Source organism: Schistocerca cancellata, chromosome 3, assembly GCF_023864275.1.
Source record: "Schistocerca cancellata isolate TAMUIC-IGC-003103 chromosome 3, iqSchCanc2.1, whole genome shotgun sequence".
Taxonomy (NCBI): domain Eukaryota; kingdom Metazoa; phylum Arthropoda; class Insecta; order Orthoptera; family Acrididae; genus Schistocerca; species Schistocerca cancellata.
In genome coordinates, this window is record NC_064628.1 from 871226454 (window position 1) to 871246354 (window position 19901).

Here is a 19901-nt window from a genome sequence, read left to right on the forward strand (position 1 = left end):
ATTGACGATGAAACACAGAAATTGCATCCGGTTTCAATAAAAAATTCGAAATGCCGATTTATATTGACGAGAGTAACGTTTCAGGGAATCTGTTGTTTTGCTCTTCCCTGGGGGCTCAGTGTGAGACCCCGATGCACCACAGCAGGTTTACTTTGACCCTTCGACCATCACATTGACGATGAAAGACAGAAACTGCATCCGGTTTCAATACATATTTCGCAATGCCGATTTATATTGACGAGAGTAACGTTTTGGGGGGGTCTGTTTTTTGGCTATTCCCTGGGGGCTCAGTGTGAGACCCCGATACACCACAGCAGGTTTACTGTTACCCTTCGACCATCACATTGACGATGAAACACAGAAATTGCATCCGGTTTCAATACAAAATTCGCAATGACGATTTCTGTCCATAGGAGTACCGTTTCGAAGAGGATGTAATTTGGCTCTTTCCTGGGGGCCCAGTGTTAGGCTCCAAACACCACAGCAGGTTTACAGTTACCCTTCGACCATAACATGGACGATGAAACACAGAAATTGCATCCGGTTTCAATACGAAATTCGCAATGCCGATTTCTGTCCACAGGAATACCGTTTCGAAAAGTATGTAGTTTGGCTCTTCCCTGGGGGCCCAGAGTTAGACTCCGAGCACCACAGCAGGTTTACTGTTACCCTTCGACAATCACATTGACGATGAAACACAGAAATTGCATCCGGTTTCAATACAAAATTCGCAATGCCGATTTCTGTCCATAGGAGTACCGTTTCGAAGAGTTTGTAGTTTGGCTCCTCCCTGGGGGCCCAGTGTTAGATTCCAATGCACCACAACAGGTTTACTGTTACCCTGGCACCATCACATTGACGATGAAACACAGAAATTGCATCCGGTTTCAATACAAAATTCGCAATGCCGATTTATATTGACGAGAGTAACGTTTCGGGGAGTCTGTTTTTTGGCTCTTCCCTGGGGGCTCAGTGTGAGACTCTGATGTACCACAGCAGGTTTACTGTTACCCTTCGACCATCACATTGACGATGAAACACAGAAATTGCATCCAGTTTCAATACAAAATTCGCAATGCCGATTTATATTGACGAGAGTAACGTTTCAGGGAGACTGTTTTTTGGCTCTTCCCTCGGGGCTCAGTGTGAGACTTTGATGCACCACAGCAGGTTTACTGTTACCCTTCGACCTTCACATTGACGATGAAACACAGAAATTGCATCCGATTTCAATACATATTTCGCAATGCCGATTTATATTGACGAGAGTAACGTTTCGGCGAGACTGATTTTTGTCTCTTCCCTGGGGCTCAGTGTGAGACCCCGATGCACCACAGCAGGTTTACTGTTACCCATCGACCATCACATTGACCATGAAACACAGAAATTGCATACGGTTTCAATACAAAATTCGCAATGCCGATTTCTGTCCCCAGGAGTATCGTTCTGAAGAGTATGTAGTTTGGCTCTTCCCTGGGGGCCCAGTGTTAGACTCCGATGCCCCACAGCAGGTTTACTGTAACCTTTCGACCATCAGATTGACGATGAAACACAGAAATTGCATACGGTTTCAATACAAAATTCGCAATGCCGATATCTGTCCACAGGAATACCGTATTGAAGAGTATGTAGTTTGGCTCTTCCCTGGCGGCTCAGTGTTAGACTAAGATGCACCACAGCAGGTTTACTGTTACCCTTCGACAATCACATTGACGATGAAACACAGAAATTGCATGCGGTTTCAATACAAAATTCGCAATGCCGATTTCTGTCCATAGGAATACCGTTTCGAACAGTTTGTAGTTTGGCTCTTCCCTGGGGGCTCAGTTTTAGATTCCAATGCACCACAACAGGTTTACTGTTACCCATCGACCATAACATTGTCGATGAAACACAGCAATTGCATCCGGTTTCAATACAAAATTCGCAATGACGATTTCTGTCCATAGGAGTACCGTTTCGAATAGTATGTAGTTTGGCTCTTCCCTGGGGCTCCGATGCACCACAGCAGGTTTACTGTTACCCTTCGACCATCACATTGACGATGCGACACAGAAATTGCATATGGTTTCAATACAAAATTCGCATTGCAGAATTATATTGACAAGAGTAACATTTCGGGGAATCTGTTCTTTGGCTTTTCCCTGGGGGCTCAGTGTGAGACCCCGATGCACCATAGCAGGTTTACTGTTACCCTTCGACCATCACTTTGACGATGAAACACTGAAATTGCATCCGGTTTCAGTACATAATTCGCAATGCCGATTTATGTTGACGAGAGTAACGTTTTGGGGAGTCTGTTGTTTGGCTCTTCCCTGGAGGCTCAATGTGAGACGTCAATGCACCACAGCAGGTTTATTGTTACCCTTCGACCATCACATTCACGATGAAACACAGAAATTGCATCCGGATTCAATACAAAATTCGCAATGCCGATTTCTGTCCATAGGAGTACCGTTTCGAAGAGTATGTATTTTGGCTCTACCCTGGGGGCCCAGTGTTAGACTCCGATGCACCACAGCAGGTTTACTGTTACCCTTCGACCATCACATTGACGATAGAACACAGAAATTGCATCCGGTTTCAATACAAATTTCGCAATGCCGATTTCTGTCCATAGGAGTACCGTTTCGAAGAGAATCTATTTTGGCTCTACCCTGGGGGCCCAGTGTTAGACTCCGATGCACCACAGCAGGTTTACTGTTACCCTTCGACCATCACATTGACGATGGAACACAGCAATTGCATCCGGTTTCAATACAAAATTCGCAATGACGATTTCTGTCCATAGGAGTACCGTTTCGAAGAGTATGTAGTTTGGCTCTTCCCTGGGGCTCCGATGCACCACAGCAGGTTTACTGTTACCCTTCGACCATCACATTGACGATGAGACACAGAAATTGCATCCGGTTTCAATACATAATTCGCAATGCAGAATTATATTGACAAGAGTAACGTTTCGGGGAATCTGTTCTTTGGCTTTTCCCTGGGGGCTCAGTGTGAGACCCCGATGCACCATAGCAGGTTTACTGTTACCCATCGACCATCACTTTGACGATGAAACACTGAAATTGCATCCGGTTTCAATACATAATTCGCAATGCCGATTTATGTTGACGAAAGTAACGTTTCGGGGAGTCTGTTCTTTGGCTCTTCCCTGGAGGATCAATGTGAGACTCTGATGCACCACAGCAGGTTTACTGTTACCCTTCGGCCATCACGTTGACGATGAAACACAGAAATTGCATCCGGTTTCAATACAAAATTCGCAATGCCGATTTATATTGACGAGAGTAACGTTTCGGGGAGTCTGTTTTTTGGCATTTCCCTGCGGGCTCAGTGTGAGATTCCGATGCACCACAGCAGGCTTACTGTTACCTTTCGACCATCACATTGACGATGAAACACAGAAATGGTATCCGGTTTCAATACAAAATTCGCAATGCCGATTTCTGTCCATAGGATTACCGTTTCGAAGTGTATGTAATTTGGCTCTTCCCTGGGGGCCCAGTGTTAGACTCCGAGCACCAGAGCAGGTTTACTGTTACCCTTCGACAATCACATTGACGATGAAACACAGAAATTGCATCCGGTTTCAATACAAAATTCGCAGTGCCGATTTCTGTCCATAGGAGTACCGTTTCGAAGAGTATGTAGTTTGGCTCTTCCCTGGGGGCTCCGATGCACCACAGCAGGTTTACTGTTACCCTTCGACCATCACATTGACGATGAGACAGAGAAATTGCATATGGTTTCAATACAAAATTCGCAATGCAGATTTATATTGACGAGAGTAACGTTTCGGGGAGTCTGTTCTTTGGTTCTTCCCTGGTTGCTCAGTGTGAGACCCCGATGCACCACAGCAGTTTTACTGTTACCCTCCGACCATCACATTGACGATGAAACACAGAAATTGCATCCGGTTTCAATACAAAATTCGCAATGCCGATTTCTGTCCACAGGAGTACCGTTTCGAAGAGTATGTAGTTTGGCTCTTCCCTGGGGGCCCAGTGTTAGACTCCGATCACCACAGCAGGTTTACTGTTACCCTTCGACCGACACATTGACGATGAAACACAGAAATTGCATCCGGTTTCAATACAAAATTCGCAATGCCGATTTCTGTCCATAGGAGTACCGTTTTGAAGAGTATGTAGTTTGGCTCTTCCCTGAGGGCCCAGTGTTAGTATTCGAGCACCACAGCAGGTTTACTGTAACCCTTCGACCATCACATTGACGATGAAACACAGAAATTACATCCGGTTTCAATACAAAATTCGCAATGCCGATTTTTGTCCATAAGAGTACCGTTTCGAAGAGTATGTAGTTTGGTTCTTCCCTGGGGGCCCAGTGTTAGACTCCGATGCACCACAGCAGATTTACTGTTAACCTTCGACCATCAAATTGACGATAAAAAAGAGAAATTGCATCCGGTTTCAATGCAAAATTCGCAATGCCGATTTATATTGACGAGAGTAACGTTTTGGGGAGTCTGTCTTTTGGCTCTTCCCTGGGGGCTCAGTGTGAAACACCGATGCACCACAGCAGGTTTACTGTTACCCTTGGACCATCACATTGACGATGAGACACAGAAATTGCATCCGGTTTCAATACAAAATTCGCAATGCCGATTTATATTGACGAGAGTAACGTTTCGGGGAGACTGTTCGTTGGTTTCTACCTGGGGGCTCAGTGTGAGACTCTGATGCACCACAGCAGGTTTACTGTTACCCTTCGGCAATCACATTGCCGATGAAACGCAGATACTGCATCCGGTTTCAATACAAAATTCGCAATGCCGATTTCTGTCCATAGGAGTACCGTTTCTAAGAGGATGTAGTTTGGCTCTTCCCTGGGGGATCTGTGTGTGACTCCGATGCACCACAGCAGGTTTATTGTTACCCTTCGACCATCACATTGACGATGAAACACAGAAATTGCATCCGGTTTCAAAACAAATTTCGCAATGCCGATTTCTGTCCATAGGAGTACCGTTTCGAAGAGTATGTAGTTTGGCTCGTCCCTGAGGGCCCAGTGTTAGACTCCGATACACCACAGCAGGTTTACTGTTACCCTTCGACCATCACATTGACGATAAAAAACAGAAATTGCATCCGGTTTAAATACAAAATTCGCAACGCCGATTTATATTGACGAGAGTAACGTTTCGGGGCGTCTGTTCTTTGGCTCTTCCCTTAAGGGCTCAGTGTGAGACTCCGATGCACCACAGCAGGTTTCTGTTACCCTTCGACCATCACATTGACGATGAAACAAAGAAATTAGATACGGTTACAATACAAAATTTCGCAACGCCGATTTATATTGCCGAGAGTAACGTTTTGGGGAGTCTGTTTTTTGGCTCTTCCCTGGGGGCTCTGTGTGAGACCCCGATGCACTACAGCAGGTTTACTGTTACCCTTCGACCATCACATTGACGATGAAACACAGAAATTGCATCCGGTTACAATACAAAATTCGATATGCCGATTTATGTCCACAGGAGTACCGTTTCGAAAAGTATGTAGTTTGGCTCTTCCCTGGAGTCCAGTGCTAGACTCCGATGCACCACAGCAGGTTTACTTTTAACCTTCGACCATCACTTTGACGATGAAACACAGAAATTGCATCCGGTTTCAATACAAAATTCGCAATGGCGATTTCTGTCCATAGGAGTACCGTTTCGAAGAGTATGTTGTTTGGCTTTTCCCTGGGGGCTCTGTGTGTGACTCCGATGCACCACAGCAGGTTTACTGTTACCCTTCGGCCATCACATTGACGATGAAACACAGAAATTGCATCCGGTATCAGTACGAAATTCGCAATGCCGATTTATATTGACGAGAGTAATGTTTCGGGGAGTCTGTTATTTGGCTCCTCCCTGGGGGCTCAGTGTGAGATTCCGATGCACCACAGCAGGTTTACTGTTACCCTTCGACCATCAGATTAATGATGAAACACAGAAATTGCACCCGGTTTCAATACAAAATTCGCAATGCCGTCTTATATTGACGAGAGTATCGATTCCGGGAGTCTGTTTTTTGTCTGTTTCCTGGTGGCTCAGTGTGAGACTCCGATGCACCACAGCAAGTTTACTGTTACCCTTCGACCATCACATTGACGATGAAACACAGAAATTGCATTCGGTTTCAATACAAAATTCGTAATGCCGAATTATATTGACGAGGGTAACGTTTAGGGGTGTCTGTTCTTTGGCTTTTTTCTGGGGGCTCAGTGTGAGACTCCGATGCACCACAGCAAGTTTACTGTTACCCTTCGATAAACACATTGACGATGAAACACAGAAATTGCATCCGGTTTCAATACAAATTTTGCAGTGCCGATTTCCGTCCACAGGAGTACCGTTTCGAAGAGTATGTAGTTTGTCTCTTCCCTGGGGGCCCAGTGTTAGACTCCGATGCACCACAGCAGATTTACTGTTACCCTTGGGTCATCACATTGACGATGAAACACAGATATTGCATCCGGTTTCAATACAAAATTCGCAATGCCGAATACTGTCCACAGGAGTACAGTTTCGAAAAGTATGTAGTTTTCCTCTTCCCTGGAGGCCCAGTGTTAGACTCCGATGCACCACAGCAGTTTTACTGTTACCCTTGGACCATCACATTGACAATGAAACACAGGAATTGCATCCGGTTTCAATACAAAATTCGTAATGCCGATTTATATTGACGAGGGTAACGTTTAGGGGTGTCTGTTCTTTGGTTTTTTCTGGGGGCTCAGTGTGAGACTCCGATGCACCACAGCAAGTTTACTGTTACCCTTCGAAAAACACATTGACGATGAAACACAGAAATTGCATCCGGTTTCAATACAAAATTCGTAATGCCGATTTATATTGACGAGAGTAACATTTCGGGGAGTCTGTTATTTGGCTCTTCCCTGGGGGCTCAGTGTGAGACTCCGATGCACCACAGCAAGTTTAGTGTTACCCTACGAAAATCACATTGACGATGAAACACAGAAATTGCATCCGGTTTTAATACATAATTCGCAATGCCGATTTATACTGACGAGAGTAACGTTTCGGGGAGTCTGTTTTTCGGCTATTCCCTGGGTCTCAGTGTGAGACTCCGATACACAACAGAATGTTTACTGTTACCCTTCGACCATCACATTGACGATGAAACACAGAAGTTACATCCGGTTTCAATACAAAATTCGCAATGCCGATTTTTGTCCATAGGAGTACCGTTTCGAAGATTATGTAGTTTGGCTCTTACCTAGAGGCCCAGTGTTAGACACCGAGCACCACAGCAGGTTTACTGTTACCCTTCGACCATCACATTGACGATAAAAAACAGAAATTGCATCCGGTTTCGATTTAAAATTCGCAATGCCGATTTATATTGACGAGAGTAACGTTTCGGGGAGTCAGTTATTTGGCGCTTCCCAAGGGGTTCAGTGTGAGACTCCGATGCACCACAGCAGGTTTACTGTTACCCTTCGACCATCACATTGACGATGAAACACAGAAATTGCATCCGGTTTAAAATACAAAATTCGCAATGCCGATTTATATTGACGAGAGTAACGTTTCAGGGAGTCTGTCTTTTGGCTCTTCCCTGGGGGCTCAGTATGAGACCCCGAAGCACCACAGCAGGTTTACTGTTACCCTTCGACCGTCACATTGACGATGAAACACTGAAATTGCATCCGGTTTCAATACGAAATTCGCAATGCCGATTTATATTGACGAGAGTACTGTTTCGGGGAGTCTGTTATCTGGCTCCTCCCTGGGGGCTCAGTGTGAGATTCCGATGCACCACAGCAGGTTTACTGTTACCATTCGACCATCAGATTAACGATGAAACACAGAAATTGCATCCGGTTTCAATATAAAATTCGCAATGCCGTTTTATATTGACGAGAGTATCGTTTCCGTGGGTCTGTTTTTTGGCTGTTTTCTGGTGGCTCAGTGTGAGACGCCGATGCACCACAGCAAGTTTACTGTTACCCTTCGACCATCACATTGACGATGAAACACAGAAATTGCATCCGGTTTCAATACAAAATTCGCAATGCCGATTTATATTGACGAGAGTAACGTTTCGGGGAGTCTGCTTTTTGGCTGTTTCCAGGGGGCTCAGTGTGAGACTCCGATGCACCACAGCAGGTTTACTGTTACCCTTCGACCGTCACATTGACGATGACACACAGAAATTGCATCCGGTTTCAATACAAAATTCGCAGAGCCGATTTCCGTCCACAGGAGTACCGTTTCGAAGAGTATGTAGTTTGTTTCTTCCCTGGGGGCCCAGTGTTAGACTCCGATGCATCACAGCAGGTTTACAGTTACCCTTGGATCATCACATTGACGATGAAACACAGAAATTGCATCCGGTTTCAATACAAAATTCGTAATGCCGATTTATATTGACGAGGGTAACGTTTAGGGGTGTCTGTTCTTTGGCTTTTCCCTGGGGGCTCAGTGTGAGACTCCGATGCACCACAGCAAGTTTACTGTTACCCTTCGAAAAACACATTCACGATGAAACACAGAAATTGCATCTGGTTTCAATACAAAATTCGTAATGCCGATTTATATTGACGAGGGTAACGTTTAGGGGTGTCTGTTCTTTGGTTCTTCCCTGGGGGCTCAGTGTGAGACTCCGATGCACCACAGCAAGTTTACTGTTACCCTTCGAAAATCACATTGACGATGAAACACAGAATTTGCATCCGGTTTCAATACAAAATTCGAAATGCCGATTTATATTGACGAGAGTAACGTTTCGGGGAGTCTGTTCTTTGGCTCTTCCCTGGCGGCTCAGTGTGAGACTCCGATGCACCACAGCAAGTTTACTGTTACCCTTCGACCATCACATTGACGATGAAACACAGAAATTGCATCCGGTTTCAATACATAATTCGCAATGCCGATTTATATTGACGAGAGTAACGTTTCGGGGAGTCTGTTTTTCGGCTCTACCCTGGGGCACAGTTTGAGACTCCGATGCACAACAGAAGGTTTACTGTTAACCTTCGACCATCCCATTGACGATGAAACACAGAAATTGCATCCGGTTTCAAATACATAATTCGCAATGCCGATTTATATTGACGAGAGTAACGGTTCGGGAGTCTGTTCTTTGGCTCTTCCCTGGGGCACAGTTTGAGACTCCGATGCACAACAGAAGGTTTACTGTTACCCTTCGACCATCACATTGACGATGAAACACAGAAATTGCATCCGGCTTCAATACGAAATTCGCAATGCCGATTTATATTGACTAAAGTTTCAGGGAGTCTGTCTTTTGGCTCTTCCCTGGGGGCTCAGTATGTGACCCCGATGCACCACAGCAGGTTTACTGTTACCCTTCGACCATCACATTGACGATGAAACACAGAAATTGCATCCGGTTACAATACAAAATTCGCAATGCCGATTTATGTCCACAGGAGTACCGTTTCGAAGAGTATGTAGTTTGTCTCTTCCCTGGGGTCCAGTGCTAGACTCCGATGCACCACAGCAGGTTTACTGTTACCCTTCGACCATCACATTGACGATGAAACACAGAAATTGCATCCGGCTTCAATACAAAACTCGCAATGCCGATTTCTGTCCATAGGAGTACCGTTTCGAAGAGTATATAGTTTGGCTCTTCCCTGGGGACTCTGTGTGTGACTCCGATGCACCACAGCAGGTTTACTGTTACCCTTCGGCCATCACATTGACGATGAAACACAGAAATTGCATCCGGTTTCAATAGTAAATTCGCTATGTCGATTTATATTGACGAGAGTACTGTTTCGGGGAGTCTGTTTTTTGGCTGTTTTCTGGTGGCTCAGTGTGAGACGCCGATGCACCACAGCAAGTTTACTGTTACCCTTCGACCATCACATTGACGATGAAACACAGAAATTGCATCCGGTTTCAATACAAAATTCGCAATGCCGATTTATATTGACGAGAGTAACGTTTCGGGTAGTCTGATTTTTGGCTGTTTCCAGGGTGCTCAGTGTGAGACTCCGATGCACCACAGCAGGTTTACTGTTACCCTTCGACCGTCACATTGACGATGAAACACAGAAATTGGATCCGGTTTCAATACAAAATTCGCAGAGCCGATTTCCGTCCACAGGAGTACCGGTTTGAAGAGTATGTAGTTTGTGTCTTCCCTGGGGGCCCAGTGTTAGACTCCGATGGACCACAGCAGGTTTACTGTTACCCTTGGATCATCACATTGACGATGAAACACAGAAATTGCATCCGGTTTCAATACAAATTTCGTAATGCCGATTTATATTGACGAGGGTAATATTTAGGGGTGTCTGTTCTTTGGCTTTTCCCTGGGGGCTCCGTGTGAGACTCCGATGCACCACAGCAAGTTTACTGTTACCCTTCGAAAATCACATTCACGATGAAACACAGAAATTGCATCCGGTTTCAATACTAAATTCGCAATGCCGATTTATATTGACGAGAGTAACGTTTCGAGGAGTCTGTTCTTTGGCTCTTCCCTGGGGGCTCAGTGTGAGACTCCGATGCACCACAGCAAGTTTACTGTTACCCTTCGACCATCACATTGACGATGAAACACAGAAATTGCATCCGGTTTCAATACATAATTCGCAATGCAGATTTATATTGTCGAGAGTAACGTTTCGGGGAGTCTGTTTTTCGGCTCTTCCCTGGGGCTCAGTGTGAGACTCCGATGCACAACAGAAGGTTTACTGTTACCCTTCGACCGTCCCATTGACGATGAAACACAGAAATTGCATCCGGTTTCAATACATAATTCGCAATGCCGATTTATATTGACGAGAGTAACGTTTCGGGGAGTCTGTTTTTCGGCTCTTCCCTGGGGCTCAGTGTGAGACTCCGATGCACAACAGAAGGTTTACTGTTACCCTTTGACCATCACATTGACGATGAAACACAGAAATTGCATCCGGCTTCAATACGAAATTCGCAATGCCGATTTATGTCCACAGGAGTTCCGTTTCGAAGAGTATGTGGTTTGGCTCCTCCCTGGGGCACCACAGCAGGTTTACTGTTACCCTTCGACCATCACATTGAAGATGAAACACAGAAATTGCATCCGGTATCAATACAAAATCCGCAATGCCGATTTCTGTCCAAAGGAGTACCGTTTCGAAAAGTATGTAGTTCAGCTCTTCCCTGGGGTCCAGTGGTAGACTCCATTGCACTACAGCAGGTTTACTGTTACCCTGGGACCATCACATTGACAATGAAACACAGGAATTGCATCCGGTATCAATACAAAATTCGTAATGCCGATTTATATTGACGAGGGTAACGTTTCGGGGAGTCTGTTCTTTGGCTCTTCCCTGGGGGCTCAGTGTGAGACTTCGATGCACCACAGCAGGTTTCCTGTTACCCTTCGACCATCACATTGACGATGAAACACGGAAATTGCATCCGGTATCAATACAAAATTCGCAATGCCGATTTATATTGAGCAGACTAACGTTTCAGGGAGTCTGTTCTTTGGCTCTTCCCTGGAGGCTCAGTGTGAGACTCCGATGCACCACAGCAAGTTTACTGTTACCCTTCGACCATCACATTGACGATGAAACACAGAAATTGCATCCGGTTTCAATACATAATTCGCAATGCAGGTATATATTGACGAGAGTAAAGTTTCGGGGAGTCTGTCTTTCAGCTCTTCCCTGGGGCTCAGTTTGAGACTCCGATGCACAACAGAAGGTTTACTGTTACCCTTCGACCATCCCATTGACGATGAAATACAGAAATTGCATCCGGTTTCAATACATAATTCGCAATGCCGATTTATATTGACGAGAGTAACGGTTCGGGGAGTCTGTTTTTCGGCTCTTCCCTGGGGCTCAGTGTGAGACTCCGATGCACAACAGAAGGTTTACTGTTACCCTTCGACCATCACATTGACGATGAAACACAGAAATTGCATCCGGTTTCAATACTAAATTCGCAATGCCGATTTATATTGACGAGAGTACTGTTTCGGGGAGTCTGTTTTTTCGCTGTTTTCTGGTGGCTCAGTGTGAGACGCTGATGCACCACAGCAAGTTTACTGTTACCCTTCGACCATCACATTGACGATGAAACACAGAAATTGCATCCGGTTTCAATACAAAATTCGCAATGCTGATTTATATTGACGAGAGTAACTTTTCGGGTAGTCTGTTTTTTGGCTGTTTCCAGGGTGCTCAGTGTGAGACTCCGATGCACCACAGCAGGTTTACTGTTACCCTTCGACCGTCACATTGACGATGAAACACAGAAATTGGATCCGGTTTCAATACAAAATTCGCAGAGCCGATTTCCGTCCACAGGAGTACCGGTTTGAAGAGTATGTAGTTTGTCTCTTCCCTGGGGGCCCAGTGTTAGACTCCGATGGACCACAGCAGGTTTACTGTTACCCTTGGATCATCACATTGACGATGAAACACAGAAATTGCATCCGGTTTCAATACAAATTTCGTAATGCCGATTTATATTGACGAGGGTAATGTTTAGGGGTGTCTGTTCTTTGGCTTTTCCCTGGGGGCAACGTGTGACACTCCGATGCACCACAGCAAGTTGACTGTTACCCTTCGAAAAACACATTCACGATGAAACACAGAAATTGCATCCGGTTTCAATACAAAATTCGCAATGCCGATTTATCTTGACGAGAGTAACGTTTCGGGGAGTCTGTTATTTGCCTCTTCCCTGGGGGCTCAGTGTGAGACTCCGATGCACCACAGCAGGTTTACTGTTACCCTTCGAAAATCACATTGACGATGAAACACAGAAATTGCATCCGGTTTCAATACTAAATTCGCAATGCCGATTTATATTGACGAGAGTAACGTTTCGGGGAGTCTGTTCTTTGGCTCTTCCCTGGGGGCTCAGTGTGAGACTCCGATGCACCACAGCAAGTTTACTGTTACCCTTCGACCATCACATTGACGATGAAACACAGAAATTGCATCCGGCTTCAATACGAAATTCGCAATGCCGATTTATGTCCACAGGAGTTCCGTTTCGAAGAGTATGTGGTTTGGCTCCTCCCTGGGGCACCACAGCTGGTTTACTGTTACCCTTCGACCATCACATTGAAGATGAAACACAGAAATTGCATCCGGTATCAATACAAAATCCGCAATGCCGATTTCTGTCCAAAGCAGTACCGTTTCGAAAAGTATGTAGTTTGGCTCTTCCCTGGGGTCCAGTGGTAGACTCCATTGCACTACAGCAGGTTTACTGTTACCCTTGGACTATCACATTGACAATGAACCACAGGAATTGCATCCGGTATCAATACAAAATTCGTAATGCCGATTTATATTGACGAGGGTAACGTTTCGGGGAGTCTGTTCTTTGGCTCTTCCCTGGGGGCTCAGTGTGAGACATCGATGCACCACAGCAGGTTTACTGTTACCCTTCGACAATCACATTGACGATGAAACACGGAAATTGCATCCGGTATCAATACAAAATTCGCAATGCCGATTTATATTGAGGAGACTAACGTTTCGGGGAATCTGTTATTTGGCTCTCCCCTGGGGGCTCAGTGGAGACACCAATGCACCAAAGTAGGTATACTGTTACCCTTCGACCATCACATTGACGATGAAACACAGAAATTGCATCCGGTTCAATACAAAATTCGCAATGCCGATTTCTGTCCACAGAAGTACCGCTTCGAAGAGTATGTAGTTTGGCTCTTCCCTGGGGTCCCAGTGTTGGACTCCGATGCACCACAGCAGGTTTACTGTTACCCTTCGACCATCACATTGACGATCAAACACAGAAATTTCATCCGGTATCAATACAAAATCCGCAATGCCGATTTCTGTCCAAAGGAGTACCGTTTCGAAAAGTATGTAGTTTGGCTCTTCCCTGGGGGCCCAGTGGTAGAATCCATTGCACTACAGCAGGTTTACTGTTACCCTTGGACCATCACATTGACAATGAAACACAGGAATTGCATCCGGTATCAATACAAAATTCGTAATGCCGATTTATATTGACGAGGGTAACGTTTCGGGGAGTCTGTTTTTTGGCTCTTCCCTGGGGGCTCAGTGTGAGACTCCGATGCACCACAGCAGGTCTACTGTTACCCTTCGACCATTATATTGTCGACGAAACACAGAAATTGCATCCGGTATCAATACAAAATTCGCAATGCCGATTTATATTGTGGAGAGTAACGTTTCGGGGAATCTGTTATTTGGCTCTTCCCTGGGGGCTCAGTGTGAGACACCGATGCACGAAAGTAGGTATACTGTTACCATTCGACCATCACATTGACGATGAAACACAGAAATTGCATCCGGTTTCAATACAAAATACGAAATGACGAGTTATATGGACGAGAGTAACGTTTCGGGGAGTCTGTCGTTTGACTATTCTTTGGGGTCTCAGTGTGAGACTCCGATGCACCACAGCAAGTTTACTGTTACCCTTCGACCATCACATTGACGATGAGACACAGAAATTGCATCCGGTTTCAATACAAAATTCGCAATGCCGATTTATATTGACGAGAGTAACGTTTCGGGGAGTCTGTTTTTTGGCTCTTCCCTGGGGGCTCAGTGTGAGACTCCGATGCACCACAGCAGGTTTACTGTTACCTTTCGACCATCACATTGACGATGAAACACAGAAATTTCATCCGGTTTCCATACAAAATTCGCAATGCCGAATACTGTACAGGAGTACTGTTTCGAAGAGTATGTAGTTTGGCTCTTCTTTGCAGCCCCCGTGTTAGACCCCGATGGACCACAGCAGGTTAACTGTTACCCTTGGACCATCACATTGACAATGAAACACATGAATTGCATCCGGTATCAATACTAAATTCGTAATGCCGATTTGTATTGACGAGGGTAACGTTTAGGGGTGTCTGTTCTTAGGCTCTTCCCTGGGGGCTCAGAGTGAGATTCCGATGCACCACAGCAGGTATACTGTTACCCTTCGACCATCACATTGACAATGAAACATAGAAATTGCTTCCGGTTCAATTCAATATTCGCAATGCCGATTTATATTGACGAGAGAAACGTTTCGGGGAGTCTGTTTTATAGCCGTTCCCTGGGGGCTCAGTGTGAGACTCCGATGCACCACAGCAGGTTTACAGTTACCCTTCGACCATCAGAATGACGATGAAACACAGAAATATCATCTGGACCAATACAAGATTCACAAAGCCGATTTCTGTCCACAGGAGTACCGTTTCGTAGAGTAAGTAGTTTGGCTCTTCCCTGGGGGCCCAGTGTTGGACTCCGATGCACCACAGGTGCTTTACTGTTACCCTTCGACCATCACATTGACGATGAAACACAGAAATTGCATCCGGTTTCAATACAAAATTCGCAATGCCGATTTCTGTCCACAGGAGTACCGTTTCGAAGCGTATGTAGTTTGGCTCTTCCCTGGGGTCCCAGACTCCGATGCACCACAGCAGGTTTACTGTTACCCTTCGACCATCACATTGACGATGAAACACAGAAATATCATCCGGACCAATACAAAATTCACAATGCCGATTTCTGTCTACAGGAGTAACGTTTCGTAGAGTAAGTAGTTTGGCTCTTCCCTGGGGGCCCAGTGTTGGACTCCGATGCACCACAGCTGCTTTACTGTTACCCTTCGACAATCACATTGACGATGAAACACAGAAATTGCATCCGGTTTCAATACCAAATTCGCAATGCCGATTTCTGTCCACAGGAGTACCGTTTCGAAGAGTATGTAGTTTGGCACTTCCCTGGGGCCCAGTGTTAGACTCCAATGCACCACAGCAGGTTTACTGTTACCCTTCGACCACCACATTGACGATGAAACACAGAAATTGCATGCGGTTTCAATACAAAATTCGCAATGCCGATTTATATTGACGAGAGTAACGTTTCGGGGAGTCAGTTATTTGGCTCTTCCCAGGGGGCTCAGTGTGAGACTCCGATGCACCACAGCAGGTTTACTGTTACCCTTCGACCATCACATTGACGATGAAACACATAAATTGCATCCGGTTACAATACAAAATTCGCAATGCCGATTTATGTCCACAGGAGTACCGTTTCGAAGAGTATGTAGTTTGGCTCTTCCCTGGGGTCCAGTGCTAGACTCCGATGCACCACAGCAGGTTTACTGTTACCCTTCGACCATCACATTGACGATGAAACACAGAAATTGCATCCGGTTTCAATACAAAATTCGCAATGCCGATTTATGTCCATAGGGTACCGTTTCGAAGAGTATGTAGTTTGGCTCTTCCCTGGGGGCTCTGTGTGTGACTCCGATGCACCACAGCAGGTTTACTGTTACCCTTCGGCGATCACATTGACGATGAAACACAGAAATTGCATCCGGTTTCAATACAAAATTCGCAATGCCGATTTATATTGACGAGAGTAATGTTTCGGGGAGTCTGTTATTTGGCTCCTCCCTGGGGGCTCAGTGTGAGATTCCGATGCACCACAGCAGGTTTACTGTTACCCTTCGACCATCAGATTAACGTTGAAACACAGAAATTGCATCCGGTTTCAATACAAAATTCACAATGCCGTTTTATATTGACGAGCGTATCGTTTCCGGGCGTCTGTTTCTTGGCTGTTTCCTGGTGGCTCAGTGTCAGACTCCGATGCACCACAGCAGGTTTACTGTTACCCTTCGACCATCACATTGACGATGAAACACAGAAATCGCATCCGGTTTCAATACAAAATTCGCAATGCCGAATACTGTACAGGAGTAGTGTTTCGAAGAGTATGTAGTTTGGCTCTTCTTTGCAGGCCCAGTGTTAGACCCCGATGCACAACAGCAGGTTAACTGTTACCCTTGGACCATCACATTGACAATGAAACACAGGAATTGCATCCGGTATCAATACAAAATTCGTAATGCCGATTTATATTGACGAGGGTAACGTTTAGGGGTGTCTGTTTTTGGCTCTTCCCTGGGGGCTCAGTGTGAGACTCCGATGCACCACAGCAGGTATACTGTTACCCTTCGATCATCACGTTGACAATGAAACAGAGAAATTGCATCCGGTTTCAATACAATAATCGCAATGCCGATTTATATTGACGAGAGAAACGTTTTGGGGAGTCTGTATTTTGGCCTTTCCCTGGAGGCTCAGTGTGAGACTCTGATGCACCACAGCAGGTTTAGTGTTACCCTTCGACCATCAGATTGACGACGAAACACAGAAATTGCATCCGGTATCAATACAAAATTCGCAATGCCGATTTATATTGAGGAGAACAACGTTTCGGGTAGTCTGTTATTTGGCTCTTCCCAAGGGGCTCAGTGTGAGGCCCCGATGAACCACAGCAGGTTTATTGTTACCCTTCGACCATCACATTGACGATGAAACACAGAAATTGCATCCGGTTTCAATACAAAATTCGCAATGCCAATTTCTGTCCACAGGAGTACTGTTTCGAAGAGTATGTAGTTTGGCTCTTCCCTGGGGTCCCAGACTCCGATGCACCACAGCAGGTTTACTGTTACCCTTCGAACATCCCATTGACGATGAAACACAGAAATTGTATCCGGATCAATACAAAATTCACAATGCCGATTTCTGTCCACAGGAGTACCATTTCGAAGAGTAAGTAGTTTGGCTCTTCCCTGGGGGCCAAGTGTTAGACTCCGATGCACCACAGCTGCTTTACTGTTACCCTTCGACCATCACATTGACGATGAAACACAGAAATTGCATCCGGTTTCAATACCAAATTCGCAATGCCGATTTCTGTCCACAGGAGTACCGTTTCGAAGAAGATGTAGTTTGGCTCTTCCCTGGGGCCCAGTGTTAGACTCCAATGCACCACAGCAGGTTTACTGTTACCCTTCGACCACCACAATGACGATGAAACACAGAAATTGCATCCGGTTTCAATACAAAATTCGCAATGGCGATTTATATTGACGAGAGTAACGTTTCGGAGAGTCTGTTTTTTGGCTCTTCCCTGGGGGCTCAGTGTGAGTCTCAGATGCAGCACAGTAGGTTTACTGTTACCCTTCGACCATCACATTGACGATGAAACACAGAAATTGCATCCGGTTTCAATACAAAATTCGCAATTCCGATTTATATTGACGAGAGTAACGTTTCAGGGAGTCTGTTTTTTGGCTCTTCCCTGGAGGCACAGTGTGAGTCTCCGATGCAGCACAGTAGGTTTACTGTTACCCTTCGACCATCACATTGACGATGAAACACGGAAATTAAGTCCGGTTTCAATTTAAAATTCGCAATGCCGATTTCTGTCCACAGGAGGACCGATTCGAAGAGTATGTACTTTGGCTCTTCCCTGGAGGCCTAGTGTTGGACTCCGATGCACCACAGCTGGTTTACTGTTACCCTTCGACCATCACATTGACGATGAAACACAGAAATTGCATCCGGTTTTAATACAAAATCCACAATACCGATTTTTTTTCCACAGGAGTACTATTTAGAGGAGTATGTAGTTTGGCTCTTCCCTGGAGGCTCAGTGTGAGGCTCCGATGCACCACAGCAGGTTTACTGTTACCCTTCGACCATCACATTGACGATGAAACACAGAAATTGCATCCGGTTTCAATACAAAATTCGCAATGCCGATTTCTGTCCACAGGAGTACTGTTTCGAAGAGTATGTAGTTTGGCTCTTCCCTGGGTGCCAGTGTTAGACTACAATGCACCACAGCAGGTTTACTGTTACCCTTCGACCACCACATTGACGATGAAACACAGAAATTGCATCCGGTTTGAATGCAAAATTCACAATGCCGATTTATATTGACGAGAGTAACGTTTCGGGGAGCTTGCGACTCCGATGCACCACAGCAGCTTTACTGTTACCCTTCGACCATCACATTGACGATGAAACACAGAAATTGCATCCGGTTTCAATACAAAATTCGCAATACCGATTTATATCGACGAGACTAACGTTTCGGGGTGTCTTTTTTTTGGCTCTTTCCTGGGGGCTCATTGTGAGACTCCGATGCACCACAGCAAGTTTACTGTTACCCTTCGACCACCACATTGACGATGAAACACAGAAATTGCATACGGTTTCAATACAAAATTCGCAATGGCGATTTATATTAACGAGAGTAACGTTTCGGAGAGTCTGTTTTTTGGCTCTTCCCTGGGGGCTCAGTGTGAGTCTCCGATGCACCACAGTAGGTTTACTGTTACCCTTCGACCATCACATTGACGATGAAACACGGAAATTAAGTCCGGTTTCAATACAAAATTCGCAATGCCGATTTCTGTCACACAGGAGAACCGATTCGAAGAGTATGTACTTTGGCTCTTCCCTGGGGGCCTAGTGTTAGACTCCGATGCACCACAGCTGGTTTACTGTTACCCTTCGACCATCACATTGACGATGAAACACAGAAATTGCATCCGGTTTTAATACAAAATCCACAATACCGATTTTTTTTCCACAGGAGTACTATTTAGAGGAGTATGTAGTTTGGCTCTTCCCAGGAGGCTCAGTGTGAGGCTCCGATGCACCACAGCAGGTTTACTGTTACCCTTCGACCATCACATTGATGATGAAACACAGAAATTGCATCCGGTTTCAATACAAAATTCGCAATGCCGATTTCTGTCCGCAGGAGTACTGTTTCGAAGATTATGTAGTTTGGCTCTTCCCTGGGTGCCAGTGTTAGACTCCAATGCACCACAGCAGGTTTACTGTTACCCTTCGACCACCACATTGACGATGAAACACAGAAATTGCATCCGGTTTGAATGCTAAATTCGCAATTCCGATTTATATTGACGAGAATAACGTTTCGGGGAGCTTGCGACTCCGATGCACCACAGCAGCTTTACTGTTACCCTCCGACCATCACATTGACGATGAAACACAGAAATTGCATCCGGTTTCAATACAAAATTCGCAATACCGATTTATATTGACGAGACTAACGTTTCG